This window comes from Mesoplodon mirus (assembly GCF_964341445.2).
Source record: "Mesoplodon mirus genome assembly, chromosome: 18".
NCBI classification, from domain to species: domain Eukaryota; kingdom Metazoa; phylum Chordata; class Mammalia; order Artiodactyla; family Ziphiidae; genus Mesoplodon; species Mesoplodon mirus.
Genome location: NC_138994.1, coordinates 36612402 through 36627535, shown reverse-complemented (window position 1 = coordinate 36627535; position 15134 = coordinate 36612402).

The window sequence follows — 15134 nt, the reverse complement described above, 5'->3', positions numbered from 1 at the left end:
GTTATTAGTCTTATCATTAGCATTTTCTTCTACAATTTATCTACAATTTATTTATCTTGTGTTATGTCCTTTTCGCGTCTACCCTAGGAATAGTGACACACTCTCTCAATGAGCAAAGTTGGAGATCACTGTCTTAGCCCGTTTCATGGCTGAAGATAAGATACTGACTAGGAGCCCGTGGTATTCCCGCTTGGGCACGTTAATGGCATGTCCTAAACTGAGTAAAAGTCCAAGTCCCATGTGTCAGGGGTTATCCTCACCTCACTTGACTCCTGCTCTTTCTGCTCACTCTGGGCTTCTGTGCTCTCACTGATATAGTTCTCAGCTTTCCACTGGTCCATATCCCATTCCGCTTTGGACACATTTACTTCTTGCTGCCTGCTGAGAAGCTTCATCAGGAGGCCTGTTCTAGAGATGAGGTTGGCACAGGCCAGCTGCACGTGGGTGTCCGAGCAGTCTATTTTCAAAGTCTGGATAACATGAGAAATGAGCCTTTGCACGTCAGTGTTGGGGATGAGGGACCAGAGCTGCTGGTTTACCTGAGTTTCAACTTGATCACCCGGGGATGCGAGCCCTGGGAAAGTGAAGCCTGTGGGCTTAGAGGATAATTCAGTGACCATGTTGTGGTGCTCCCATTGTGTTTTGTTGCTGTGTTGAACAGCTGGCATACTGTTGTCTGCAGCAACAGTAGAATGTGCAGTGGAGACGTTCCTATGGCTAGTGTTTCCAGGGCCGGTTCCTCCTGGCAGAGTAGCGTTTCCTGTAGAAATAATTGCTTCAGAAACATTTTGTGCAGTATTGTTTTCTGAAATAGTGTTTTCAGCAGAAGGGTCTGAAAGAGAAAATAATTCTGGAAAAGGATTTTCCTGAGAAGTCACTTCTCCTGAAGATGAAACAGCCTCTCGTGGAGGGGAATTTATGAGACTCCTCACGACAGAGAACGGAGGGCTTGCAAGCATCATTCTATCAAGTGAACTTTTCTTTCTGAACTTTCGACTCCCTTTTTTTTTTTTTTTTTTTTTTTTTGCAGTACACAGGCCTCTCACCGGTGTGGCCTCTCCCGTTGCGGAGCACAGACTCTGGACGCACAGGCTCAGCGGCCATGGCTCACGGGCCCAGCCGCTCCACGGCATGTGGGATCTTCCCGGACCCGGACACGAAACCGTGTCTCCTGCATCGGCAGGCGGACTCCCAACCACTGTGCCACCAGGGAAGCCCCTCGACTCCTTTTAACTTTGGGTTTTCTGTGGACCCGATGAGACCTAATTTTATGGAAGATGTTATTTTTTTTCCAGAATGTGAGATTAATTCGAAGTCCTTAATATTTCTAACTCTTGCCTTTGCATCTTTGAAAACATGAATAGCGTTGGATAAGTGTTTTGATTGGCTTTTAACCTCAGATGGGGATTTTGGCGGGATGGAGGCACAAGGCCTGCCCTTGAAGTACGGTTTCAGGGAAGAGGAGCCTGCGGCCTTGTGTTCCTTTAGGAATGAAGACTCTGCATTGGAGGACTTTCCCACCAGCTTCCTGGGCCTCTGCACCATGAGAAGCTGTTTCAGCTTTCTTGGGGATGGCCTCCTGAGCTTTCATTCTTTGGCAGTGTTCGCCACAGATGGCTGGGCATCCTGTTTCCTCCTGATGCTCTCATCTCCCACTGCTTTGAGGTGCATTTTCTGTATGCCCCTTGAGGACCTTGTTCACTCTCAGCAGCTTTTCCTCTGTACTCTCAATCTTTGCTAGGCTGTCTTTCTGTGGTTGAGCAGTTTCTAATTTCTTTTGAACGATGTAGCGTGTAAACATGGCACTTAAAAGGTTGGAACGTGTACGCGTGGCAGGTTTTTCCTTCCTTATTAACCTCATCAATTTTTTCTTGAGTTTCTGCATCTAACAAATTTTCCACAAAATGGAGTTCCCTCAATTTGTTTTTATTAGTTGAATTGTTGGGTACAGATTTAACAGAAAGGCTCCTTGTATCGTTTTTCAAAAGGCCCAGCGGCATATCTCCATCTTGTGTATTTGAAAAAAGAAGTTGAATGAATGGTAATAATGTTGATTCCACATCTCCTAGATTTCCCTCTAAGACATAAGGCAGTATGTAATTTAGTGTACTGATAATATCACTTTTATTATGAAAGTCCAGCTGCTCATTCATGAAGCCTGACAAGCTGACAGCACTGTTAGGTGAGGACATCCTCTCTGACTCAATAGTCAGCTCGGTACTGTTTTTCTTCTTCTGGACTTGTAACAACTTCATCAACGATCCTCCTGCATTCTCTATAGATGTTTCTTCATCTGTCAAAAAAGAAGGGACTGTTTTTCATCACTGAAGACTGATGGGACAGCCTTTTGTCAGTCCACAGCCAAAGAAATGAGGAATCAGTCAAAGTTTGAGTTCCACTTAGGAGAAAAAGAAACCCACACTTAAGCCTATGACTGGCAACAACAAAATGTGAAAAAGATCTCTCTTGAAAAAGGGGCTATCTACTCAGAAAATTCTGTAGCGTGAAACATAGGAACTATATTCAGGATTACTCCACTGGTTCCCAGGGGCCAGTACTCAAGAAAAGCCAAGGCTGGAAGACAAATATTCCCCTAATCAGCTGGACTCTCTGCAGATCTACTGTGACTCCTCACATTCATATACCCCATCCTGTCCTGCCTCAGAGGCACAGGAGTGTGAGGCTTCCTCTCTCCACCTCTTCAGTGTGCTTGTGTTCTTGCTGCTATCACAGATCTCCACGACAACCTCTGCCGCTAACAGGTCGTCATCTGGACATGTCCTTCTCCAACTACCCACTGAGTCCTTTGCTTAGTCCCTGCTTCTATATATCCCAGTCCCCATAACAGAAGGCTCTATACAGAAAAAAACACTATGTCCGCCCTGGCTCTTTGCTAAAATTTGGGCAGGGATCTCGGGTATAAGTTAAGAGATTTGCCAGATTGTATGCCCATGTGGAATGTTCAACAAATCAATGGAATAATACTTGAGGCCCTAAAATGTAGACGGGAAAAAGCAACTTCTGTCAGATGGCTACTTTGCTTTCAATTCATTTTACTTCTAATGTTTCCAGCTCTACTTGGGGAACCATCCAAATCTTCTGACTGTGTGAAGGTAATGTGTACCATTGTGTAGCTGGGCTTGTCTCCCAAAAGGATTAAAAGTATTTTTGGTGAGGGTCAAAGGAGGAGGGAAGGGTCATGAGAAAGGAGGAGCAGAGGCTAGCAGAGAGCCCCAAACTGGGGACAGGAGATCGGGGCCCTAGGGTCATAGCACTTAACACCTCTGATCTTGTTTTTCCTCACCGGTAAAAGGAGAGTAAAAATGCCTTTTCTGCCCACTTCTGGGGGAGAAGGGAGTAATATAATTAGTAAAAAAAAATGTTTGGGGGAGTTCACAGGTGGTCTAGTGGTTAGGACCCGGCTCTTTCCCTGCTGTGGCACGGGTTCAATCCCTGGTGGGGGAACTAAGATCCCACCAGCTTGGTGGCCAAAGAAAAAAAAACGGTGTTGAAAAATCAGCAATATTGTCTTTATATAAGTGGCAAAGTGTTATTATTTATGATGTGCTCTAGATCACTGAAAGAGACCTGTATTCAAGCTACCTGGGCATGAAAGCACATTTTGGAAGTCATCAAGTTAGTGCCCATAAATCTAATATATAGAAAAATAGTTGAAAGCCCCTGAGTGTTTTGTGGATGGAAAAACTTGCGATTCAGAGCAAGTTCAGAGCTGGACAGTCAAAGAAATAACTAGCTCTCCCATGCATTAGAAGGGCTTGGTAGCAGCTTCTGCTTATGGAACCAGAAACTCTCAGGCTCCAGATAGGACCTAAAACAGCATCACTTGTACTCTTTATAAAATTGCAGAAACAAACCAAATAAACAAAAATATATTTACACCTGTCTTATAAGACAAAGGGTACTTGAGACCTAATGTATATAAAGTCAGTTTACAAGCTGTGATGTACTATGTGAATAAGTTCTCATTTGCACAGAGGGCAGCATAGGATATGTGGCCATTAATGTGAATTCCCTTCCCCCTTCCATTCCTTTCTCTGGTTCCTTTACATATGCAGATCAGTTACATTATGAAGCTAATAATGTAACTGAGCTATTCTTAGCTTAATAATGTAACCAAGAATCTGATTTTTAGCAAGGGGGTAATTCTTAGAAATTTAGGGAGCTGGAACTCTGAATGAATGTATTAAAATAATGTAATTACATCATTAGTTTTAAAATGTATCATCCTTGATTAAAAATAAAAAATTAAATTAAAAATTAAAAATGTATTATCCCGCAATTGAGACTCACCACAACGTGTGACGTCCCTCAGGCGTTCACTGTCACAACGCAGCTTGACTGTCTCACAGACAACCTCAATAGTATTTTTAAATTGGCAGAGGCAGCAGGCCCTCCGGCTGGGTAAGATCCTATAAATGGAAACACAGGTCATTAAATTCGTGGTAAAAGAGTTACCTGAGTAGGTAGAAGAGGTAGGCCAAGGCCACCACGGACCAGTGCAAAAAGGAGTTCTTGGGGCATATGGACTATAGAACTGGATAGGGGCCGGTTGGCCAATTGCTGCCCTTGACTGTTGGAAATAAATATCGAGGAGGAGAGAGGTGCCCAACAGAAGGATTAGGATGGCAGCAGGTATGATATGCGTAGAAACAAGGGAATAGGGACTAGAATTGGGTGACATTGATCTGTAGTTTAATTCAGAAGTATCTCCTTCCAACCCGAAAGCCTCACTTTGGGTTGAGAGTACACAGGAAGAAGGCAGACTTCTAAGAAGAGTATGAATTAGACCGCACATTCTGGAGTCACTTTCTCAGTTCCTATTTGTGAGGAGTAATATATTAGAAATTATTCTAGTAATAAAAAAGCATCATGTGGCTAAACAATAACAGAGATCGCATTGACCAAATCTGGACAAAAGGAACATTTCAAAGAATAACATTATCATTATACTAAGGTATAACATAGTTAATTGAAAAAAAAGCACATGGGTTCATAATGATACTCCAAATGAAAAGTGGGGGAGCTCTTCTTTATAGAATAATGTCAGCTAATAAATGCAAAAGGAAGGATAGAATTAGGAAAGTGTTATTTTGCAACGATCAATGTAATAACCGATTCAGACAAGGATTATCATTGATGCACAGTTGGGTGAAGAGTTGTTTGAAAGTAGGATCTTCACTGATCCCAAGGATCACCCCACATATTATTTATCAATTACCAAGGGGAAAAATAACTTTACAATGGAGAGATATGGAATAGACCACCTTAATCAAGTGATCAAACTTAGCACTGGGCCACCTCAAGGGATGAAGTATGAAGAATACATCACCTATATAGTATTCTTCCCCAAAATGTTTACTTTGAATCTAATGAGGAAACAGACAAATACAGATTGTGGGGCAATTTACAAGACAACTGGCTTAGACTCTTCAAAAAAGCCAATGTCATAAAAGACCAAAAAATGATAGTAGGGAAAAATTCTAGGTTAACGGAAACACAGACATGACATGCAATGCCTCATCTTTAATTGGACCCTGTATCAAAACAAAACAGACTTAAAGAATGTTATTGGCTTCTGGCCAAGGTGAAGTACAAGGGCCAACTTAACCTCCCAGCTGAAACAAGGAAAAAATCAGATGGAACATATGAAACAACAGTTTTCAAGAAACTGAACCTCAGGCAATACATTTCAGTGATTCCCGAGGAGATGGGAAATATATGAAGTGATCCCTATAATTGCCCTTACTTCTCTGAGAGAGTATCCACGTCATGGTACAGGGAAGAGAAGTCCAGACAGAGACTAGTGGGCTCCCTGACAGACGAAATGGAGAGAAGAGTCTGGGAAAACCAAGGTAACTAGAGTTCACAAAGCAGAGTATCAGAGAGAAAAGAAGTGCACAGACAAAGAACTCTGGAGATATGCAGAGGGAGCTCTTGAGAATTCAACAAAGTATGGGTCAGTACATTTGTGTGAGGAATAACTTGATGCCAGGAAAAGAACCACATGAAAGGATTAATAAGAAGAACAACTGGATATCACACAGGGTTGTAGGAATAGTACCTGTTCCTACAAGTCAGACTGGAAAACCTCATGATACGCAGAAAGGACTTGTCTCAGTAGTTGCAAATAATGAGCTCCAGACTAAAGGCTACTTGGACTCCTACCCAACGAACCTTAAAAGCTAGACCTAAAAGAATACAATTGTTTTGAGTAACCTAATTTCACCCAAAACAAAGCCCAGGCATTTTACAGGAATAAAAATATACATAACACACAATAAACTAAAACTCACAATATCTGGGATCATATGAAAAATTGCATGCACGCATGCAAAGAAGTAGGAAAATATGACCCATACTGAGGAGAAAAGGCAATCAATCAACAATAACCCATAATCGATACAGATGTTAGAATGGGCAGGAAAGAACTTTTAAAAAGTTATTATACATGAAGAAAAGTTATTATAACTGTATTTCATATGTTAAAACACCCAGACTAAACCCTGAAAATGTTAAGTACAGGCATGCAAAATGTAAAACAGACCTAAATTGAGCTTCTAGAGATTAAAAACAATGTCTAAATGAAAAAGATATTGCAGGAGGTTAAAGGCTAATTAGACACGGCAGAAGGTCAGTGAACATTAAGGCATAGCAACAGAAACTATCCAAAATGAAACAAAAGGAGTAACAAAACAACAACAAAATGAATAGAGCCTCAGTGACTTGTGCAACAACTTCAAGTGGCCTAATACATGTGTACTTAGAGTCCATGAAGGAGAGGAGAAATATAAAAATTTGAAGAAATAATAGCCAAAATTTTTCCAAATTGGTAAACACTATAAACCCACAAAGTCAAGAAGATCAATGAACTTTAAGCAGAAGAAACACGGACAAAACTACATCAAGGCACAGAAAATAATCGAATTGCTCTAAACCAGCAATAAAGAGAAGAATTTAAAAGGAGCCAGAGGAAAAAATTATACACTACGTACAGAGGAACAAAGATAACAATGACAGCAGGATTCTTGCTTGAAAAATCGTAAACGAGAACTCAGTGGAATAACATCTTTAAAGTAGTGAAGTGAATTCTACCAAGCTAGAATTTTATACCCAGATCTGTCAAAACAAAAGCAAAATAAAGACTATCTCAGACATGCAGAAGCTGAAAGAATTCATTGCTAGTAGACTTTCACAATAAGAAATGTTAAAAGAAGTATTTTTAAGCAGAAGGAAAATGACACCAGATTGGAATATGGATCTACATAAAAGATTAAGAATACTGGATACATACAACAAAGAAGACCCAATTCAACCAAAAATAAATAAACAAATTAAGAAAAGAAGGGAAAAATCATATAATCACTGCAATAGATGCAGGAAAAGAATGAAAACATCTAACATACATTCCTGATTAAAGAAAACAAAACAGCCCTCAGTAGACTAGGAATGGAAGGAGACTTCCTCAACTTGATAAATGACTTCTACAAAAAACCTAACATCATACTTAATGGTGAAGGACAAAGTACTTTCTCACCAGGATCAGGAACAAGGCAAGGATATCTGCTCTCATTGCTTCTATTTGACATTGCACTGAAGGTTCTAGCCAGTGCAATAGGGCAACAAAAAGAAAAGAGATATTCAGAATGCAAAGGAAGAAGTAAAACTATCTTTATTTGCAGATAACATGATTATGTAGAAAACCTGATAGAAGCTACGAAAATGCTACTGGAACTAATAAATGAGTTTATCAAGTTTGCAGGGTACAAGATCCACATACAAAAAGATGAATTTGTCTCAACAAACAATCAGAGATCAAAGTTTTAAAATGCTACTTATAAAAGAATCAAACATATAAAATACTTAGAATAAGTCTGACAAAAGACTTGCACACTGAAAACTGTAAAATATTGCCGGGGGAAATTAAGAAAGACCTAACTAAATGGAGAGATATAAAGTATTCATGGATCAGAAGATTCAATATTGTTGAGACATCAATTCTCCCCAAATCGATTTATACATCAAAACCCCAGTAGGCTTTTCTATAGACATTGACAAGCTAATTCTAAAATTCATATGGAAATAAAATTTAGAATAACTAAAACAACTTTGAGAAAGAACAAAGTTGAAGAACTAACAGTAACTGATTTCAAGGATTAAGAAGCTACACCTTCAAGACATTGTGATAGTAGTGTAAAGAGAGACAAAAAGACCAAAGGAACAGAATACAAAGTTCTGAAGTAGAGAGAGGGGGAGAACTGACTGTCAGGTTCAAAGGCATTTCAGTGGAGAAATGATAGTCTTTTCAACAAATGATGCTGGAACAACTGAATATCCAGGTGCAAAAAGGAAAAAAAAAAGGAACTTCCATCTAAACCATATACAGAAGTGAACTCAAATTGGTTCAAAGATCTAAATGTAAAACATAAAACTATAAAACGTCTAGAACAAAACAGGTGAAAAATTTTATGACCTTGAGTTCGGCAAGATTTCTTAGATACAACACCAAAAGCATAATGCATAAAAGAAAAAAACAGATAAATTAGACACCATCGAAATTAAGAATTTCTGCCCTGCAAAAGACACTCCTGAGAGAACGAAAAGATGAGTCACAGAATGGGAGAAAATACCTAGCAACTTACCTATTGGATAAAGGACTAATTTCCAGAATATATAAAGAACTCTCAGAACTCCAGAAAAATATAAATAAAAGATTCAAAGATATACAGATGGAAAATAAGCATATGAAAAGATGTTTGACATGATTAATCATTAGAGATGCTACAGTGAGATACAACTACACACCTATTAAACTATCTAAAATTAAAAATACTGAGCATAGCAAATGTTGGCCACAACGTGAAGAAAATGCAGCTCTCATACACTGCTGGTAGAGATGTAAAATGATCAAACCACTATGGAAAATAGGTATTTTTTAAAAACTTAAACATACACTTACCAATGATGCAGCCATTCTACAGGCAGGCATTTACCCAGGAGAAATGGAAGTAAACATCCATACAAGACTTGTACACAAATAGTCATAGCAACTTTATCTGTAATAGACAAAGACTCAAACAACTCAAATGTCCATCAATGGTCAATACATAAATGGTGGTACATCCATATAAAGGAATGCTATTCAGCAATAAACAGAAATGAATTACTGATATATACAACAATATGGATGAAGATTAAAATAATTATGCTGAGTTAGAAGCCAGTTAGAAAAAAGTATACACTGTATGATTCCATTTATATAAAATTCTAGAAAATGCAAACAGAAAGCAGATCAATGGTTGCATGGCGATTGGGAAGTGCAAGGAACGATGGGAAGGAAGAATTACAAAGAGACATTAAGAAACTTTCTGAGGTGATGGACATTTTGATTTTCGTGATGTCTTCATGGTGTGTATGTATGTGAGTGTGTGAACACAGATTACTGCATGTCAATTGTACCTCAAAAAGCTGTTAAAAAAATGATATTATATAAGAGAGACAATTGGGGAAATTTGAATAGCAACACTTTATTAGGTAATATTATTGTGTAAGAATTTAATTTCTTCAATACTGTGTATTAACAGTATTGTCGTTAAACAGGGAAATAATTTTTAATATCCAGAGAGGAAGGCATGTAGCTGACAAGAGAGGGATCGCAATTGTGGCAGATGCTGTGGGACGCTGAGGAAGATGAGGCTAGAGCGGTGACCAATGCGTTACGGCACGGTGAAGGGAGTCATTTGTCAGGTGACCTGACAAAGACGGTTGGAACAGACTGCTAAATGCAGGGCCGTTTCTACATACTAATCTCATGCAATCCCCTCAACTAGCCTTGGCGTAACAGAAAGTTTCTATTAGCTTGCCATATGGGAGGGCGGATGGCACAATTTAAGGTGCAGTACGTTGTGTAATAAACTGTCACAATAGGGTCCTACAGAAATAGTTTTTTAAACCGCAAAAAAAAAAAACTTGACCCTTCCCTCACAACATATATGAAAATTAACTCAAAATGAATCATAGACCTAAATGGAGCTATACAACATATGGAAGAAAATGTAGGAGAAAATCTTTGTGCTTTCGGGTTAGACAGTGGGGTCTCAGAGAAAGATTTCTTAGATTAAGACACAAAAAAGCAGAAACCATCTAAGAAAAATTGCTAAGGGACTTCCCTGGTGGTTGAGACTTCGAGTTCCCAATTCTGGGGGCCCGGGTTCGTCCCCTGGTCAGGGAACTAGGTCCCACATGCATGCCTCAACTATGAGTTCGCATGCCAGATCTAAGAAGCCCATGAGCCGCAACTAAGGGGCCCATCTGCCTCAACTAAGACCCAGCACAACCAAATAAATAAATTAAATAAATATGAAAAATTAAGAAAAATTGCTAAATTAGAGTTCATCAAAAAAAATTTAACACTTCTAGTTTTCAGAGACACTTTAATATAATGAAGATAAGTCACAATCTGGGAGAAGATATTTACTAAACACATATCTGAGAGCAAGGACTTTTTCCATTGCTTTTTATATAAAGCACTCTTAAATCTCAATACAAATATCCAATTCAAAATGGATTTGAAGAGACACTTCATTTAAAAAGATATTTGCACATGAATAGACACTCAACATCATCAGCTATTACAGAAATGCAAAATGTGGCAAAAACCACGAGATTCAACTACACACCTACTAGAAAGGCTAAAATGTTTTTAAAAAACAAATATAAGGATCAGGTGAAGAGGTAGAGCATCTGCAACTCTCATAGACTGCTTGTGGGAAAGCAACATGGCACAGGCACTTTAGAAAACAGTTCAGCAGTTTCTTAAAAAGTTCAATAGGCACCTAGCATATGATGAAGCAATCCCACCCTGAGGTATTTTACCCCAAAGAAATGAAAACATATGCTCACACAAGACATATGTTCACACACACATGTGAGTGTTTTCAGAGGCTTTGTTCATAATAGCCAAAAAACAAGAAGAAACTCAAATGTTCATCAAACGATGAATGTGTATCCACACAACTAGAATACTGCTCAGCGCTCAAAAGGAATGAGCTACTGACGGGTGCAACAAAACAGATGAATCTCCAAAGAGACTGGCTAAGTGAAAGAAGCCAAAAACAAAAAGCTACATAACACATGATTTCACTTATCAAATATTCTGGAAAAGGCAACATTATACGGACAAAAATCAGATTGGTGGTTGCCAGGGGCTGGTAGTGACAGGAGGATGGATTGACTACAGAGGGACAGGAGGGGTCTTTTGGGAGTGCAGAAGTTTTCTTTACCTCAAATGTGGTGGTGGCGGCTACAAAACTATACGTTTGTCAAAACACATCACACTGTATATTTAAAAAGAGTGAATTTTGTTAAATGAAAATTATACATAAATAAACCTGACTTAAGAAGATAATCAAACAAACCTAAAAATACAATTGAGTGAAAATCAATGTAAGAAAAATCAACTTACAGTGTTTCCAATTCAAGGGTCATCATGAGGATGCTTTCAATTGCTGTAAGTGACACTTGTGCTGTTCCCATGTCTCTGAAGGAGAAGCCCAAACATGCATGATATAAAACCCAAAGACAAAATTTCTAAACTGAAAAAGATACGTAACATGGGATTACTTCCACTTTGGCTTCTTACTTGCCATAGATGATAATTCTAATGAGCTCTTTTGGAAGAAATTTAAATTTGCATCATCAAATTAATGACCTTGGTGCTGAACAGTACAATCATTTTCTATTATCCTCACTTCTCATTTTCAATTGCATCTACCTCTTTTGATCACTCTTTTAAAAAAAAATAATGTACCCCTTATTCCTTTTTGCTTTCTTGGATAAATACTATTCCTATATGCATCTTCATGTTCCATATCTATATGTGTTCTTCAACACTCTTCTCATCCTCTGCTGGCTCTCTTACCCATATATATTCTTTCTTAATCCTTTTCTTTGCCAATAACTCTTATTTTCAATAACCCAGTTAAAATCTAAATTATGACTGTTTAGCCAAAGTACTCAATTTTTGACGAAAGTCAAAAGGAGCAGAAATTATCTCATGAGCCATGAAACTGTTACAATACTTACAAAGAGTTTAATGCTGGCACTTTAAAAAGACAAGAACCTTCAACTGTTGGCAAAGGATTACGATTGAGAATTCTGAAAAATGGAATGGAATTAAAATTATCTGCATTTTCAATTACTTCCATGAAAGTTTATATTCATTTTTTTTGGTATGGAACTTGAAGGTTAAAAAAATCATTTTCTGTCTTTACCTATAAATCACCCTTAGAATCTGTAAAACACTCTTTCACTGGGAGCTACCCAGGTCTCTAGATGATAAAGTGGAGAAGAGAAACAAACAAACAATAAAATAGAAAAAACGTGGCTAGCAAAGAAAAAATATGTCGAAGTACTTTTCACGTTAAAAACCCTCGAAGTGACTATGCTGGTAGGAAGCCCTTGCTCTGTAAAAAAGTACTATTTCTAGTGTCCTCCATAATTCAAGGGGTTTTTCTTTCATCTCTACAATGTTTGAAAAACTTCATGATTTAAACTACCCAGCTAAAGGCAAAAATAAGGCTAATTCCTTGGTTCTGGAGCCAAAGAAGAGAGAAATCCAAGAGGAACTGGTGAAAGCCATACTCCCATCACATAGTCCCGTGTGTATTCTGGTGCCATAGCCTTTGTTACTGTGTAATCAACTGTTTACTTGTCACTCTCCTAGATTGTCAGCAACTTGAGAGCAGGGACCACACTTTATTGTCATTATTATTCCTGTGCCTGACATAGTGCCTAATAGTTACTAGGCATTTAATAACTGTTTGCTGAATAAATAAATAACATTTTGTTTATATATCAATAAAATAAACAAATTAATTTTGAGGAACAAAATTTTATTCCAAAATGTTGGAATAGATTTTCTTCATAGTTCTTTCTTTCTTTCTTTTTTTTCCCCTTAGTTCTTTAAAACAAATAAGGGGGAAAAAAAACCAGAAAAGAAACAGGAAGAAAGAAGAGAATATCTGACTTTAGGTTAGCTCTACTCAAGAATTATTAGTGTACTTTTGCAGAATATTATAAAGATAATTATCAAAACTAATATCTTTTGGGTTGCCATGCATATGTGATCAGCATTTAACATTTCATCCTCACAGTAACCTTATGTGATATATATATTACACAATTGTACAAATGAGGAAACTGAGGCACAGAGAAGTTACATAACTTGTCTTAAGTCATCAAGCTCGTAAGAAGCAGAGCTGGAGTTGGTACTCAGTTCTGACTCTAAAGCCTGTGTTTAACCTGAATGAAAAAAAAGGGTTTTTTTTTTTTTTGAAACATCTGTTACTTTAACCTTAATTTTGACAGCACTAAATACAGAAATACCTTTTCAAACTTCATCTACCCATCTGGGAAAGCCTCTATGAGAACTATATTTTCTCTTTTTATTTATTTATTTATTTCTCTTTTTATTTATTTTTTCCTTAATCATCTCTCGTGATAAATATTTAATTAGCCTATGGCCATTGAGACTTTATAGATTTTTTTTAAAAAATTGCAGGAAAATCAGTAAAAATGATGGAGGAAGGACATCTGAAAATTCATCCCCGCATGGAAGCAACAATAACAACAACAACAAAACTGGCAAAAATGGTCAGAATCAACGTCTTCTGAACTCTGGGAATTTAACCAACACGCTGGCAGCAAATGGGGGAGCAAGTTATTCAAGGAAAACAAATTAATTTCTGTAAGAACAACGAGATCTGTGTTGCTTGAACTTGCCCTCGACCTTTGGTCTCCATGCCAGTGGTAGCCTTGAAAAACAGCCCACATCCCTGGTACCAGAACGAGCAGCATGGACTGGGAGGTCCTTCAAAGCCTCATCCCCAAAGAACTGTCATTGTTGTACATGTCTGGTGGTCCCCTGGAAGACCTCACTTGAAAGGCTTGCCTTTGACCTGACTGAGGGCTGTCTAGTGAGAAAAGCCTCTGCTCAGGTGGCATTTCTGGAAAACATTTTCAAGCAAATATTTTAACATGGCGGTGGCATGAGGCAATGGATAACAGTTTGGGGCAAAAAACAACCCAACCGCAAAGCTTTAAAAGAAAAGCTGAGGAATGAGATGTCCACAGACACTTTGCAATATTCCAATGTATTCCTGGGAAACTGGAAGACCACAAGACATATTCCTGGGCATCTAGGAAAATAACTGTTAGCATTAATAAATGAGTTCAGCAAGGTTGTAGGATATAAGATCAATATTATTTCTACACACCAGCAATGAGTAATCGAAAAATGGACTTTAGAAAACAATTCCATGTGGAACAGCATCAAAACAAATATAATACTTAGGGGAATATTTTACCAAGTAAGTGCAAGATTCACACTGAAAAGTACAAAACTGTTGAAAGAAATTGAAGAAGATCTAAATAAATATAAAGACATGCTGGATTCATGGACTGGAAGATAATCTTATTAAAATTTCACTACTTCCCAAATCGACCTATGGTTCCATTGCAATTCCTATCAAAATCCCAGCTGACTTCTTTCCAGAAATTGCCAAGCTCTTTCTAAAATTCCTATGGCAATTCAAGGAAACAGAATAACCAAAACAATGTTGGTAAAGAACAAAGTGGGAGGACTCACACATCCTGGTTTCAAAACTCAGTTCAAAGCTACAGCAATCACAGTGTGGTACTGGAATAAGAACAGACATGTAAATCAATGGAACAGAATTGACAATATAGAAATAAACCCTCATATTTATGGTCTATTGATTTTCAACAAGGGTGCCAAAACAATTCAATGTGGAAAGAACAGTCTTTTCAAATGATGCTGGGACAACTATACATCCACACACAAAATAATGAAGCTTCACACCGTATATGAAAATTAACTCCAAATGGATCAAATATCCAAATGTCAGCGCTAAGGCTATAAAACTCTTAGAAGAAAACACAGGAATAAATCTTTATGACCTTGCTTTAGACAACAGTTTCTTAGATATGATACCAGAAGCACAAACAACCAAAGGAAAAATAGATGAATTGGATTTTATAAAAACTAAAAAGTTTGTGCTTCAAAGGACACTATCAAGAAAGTGAATAAACATATA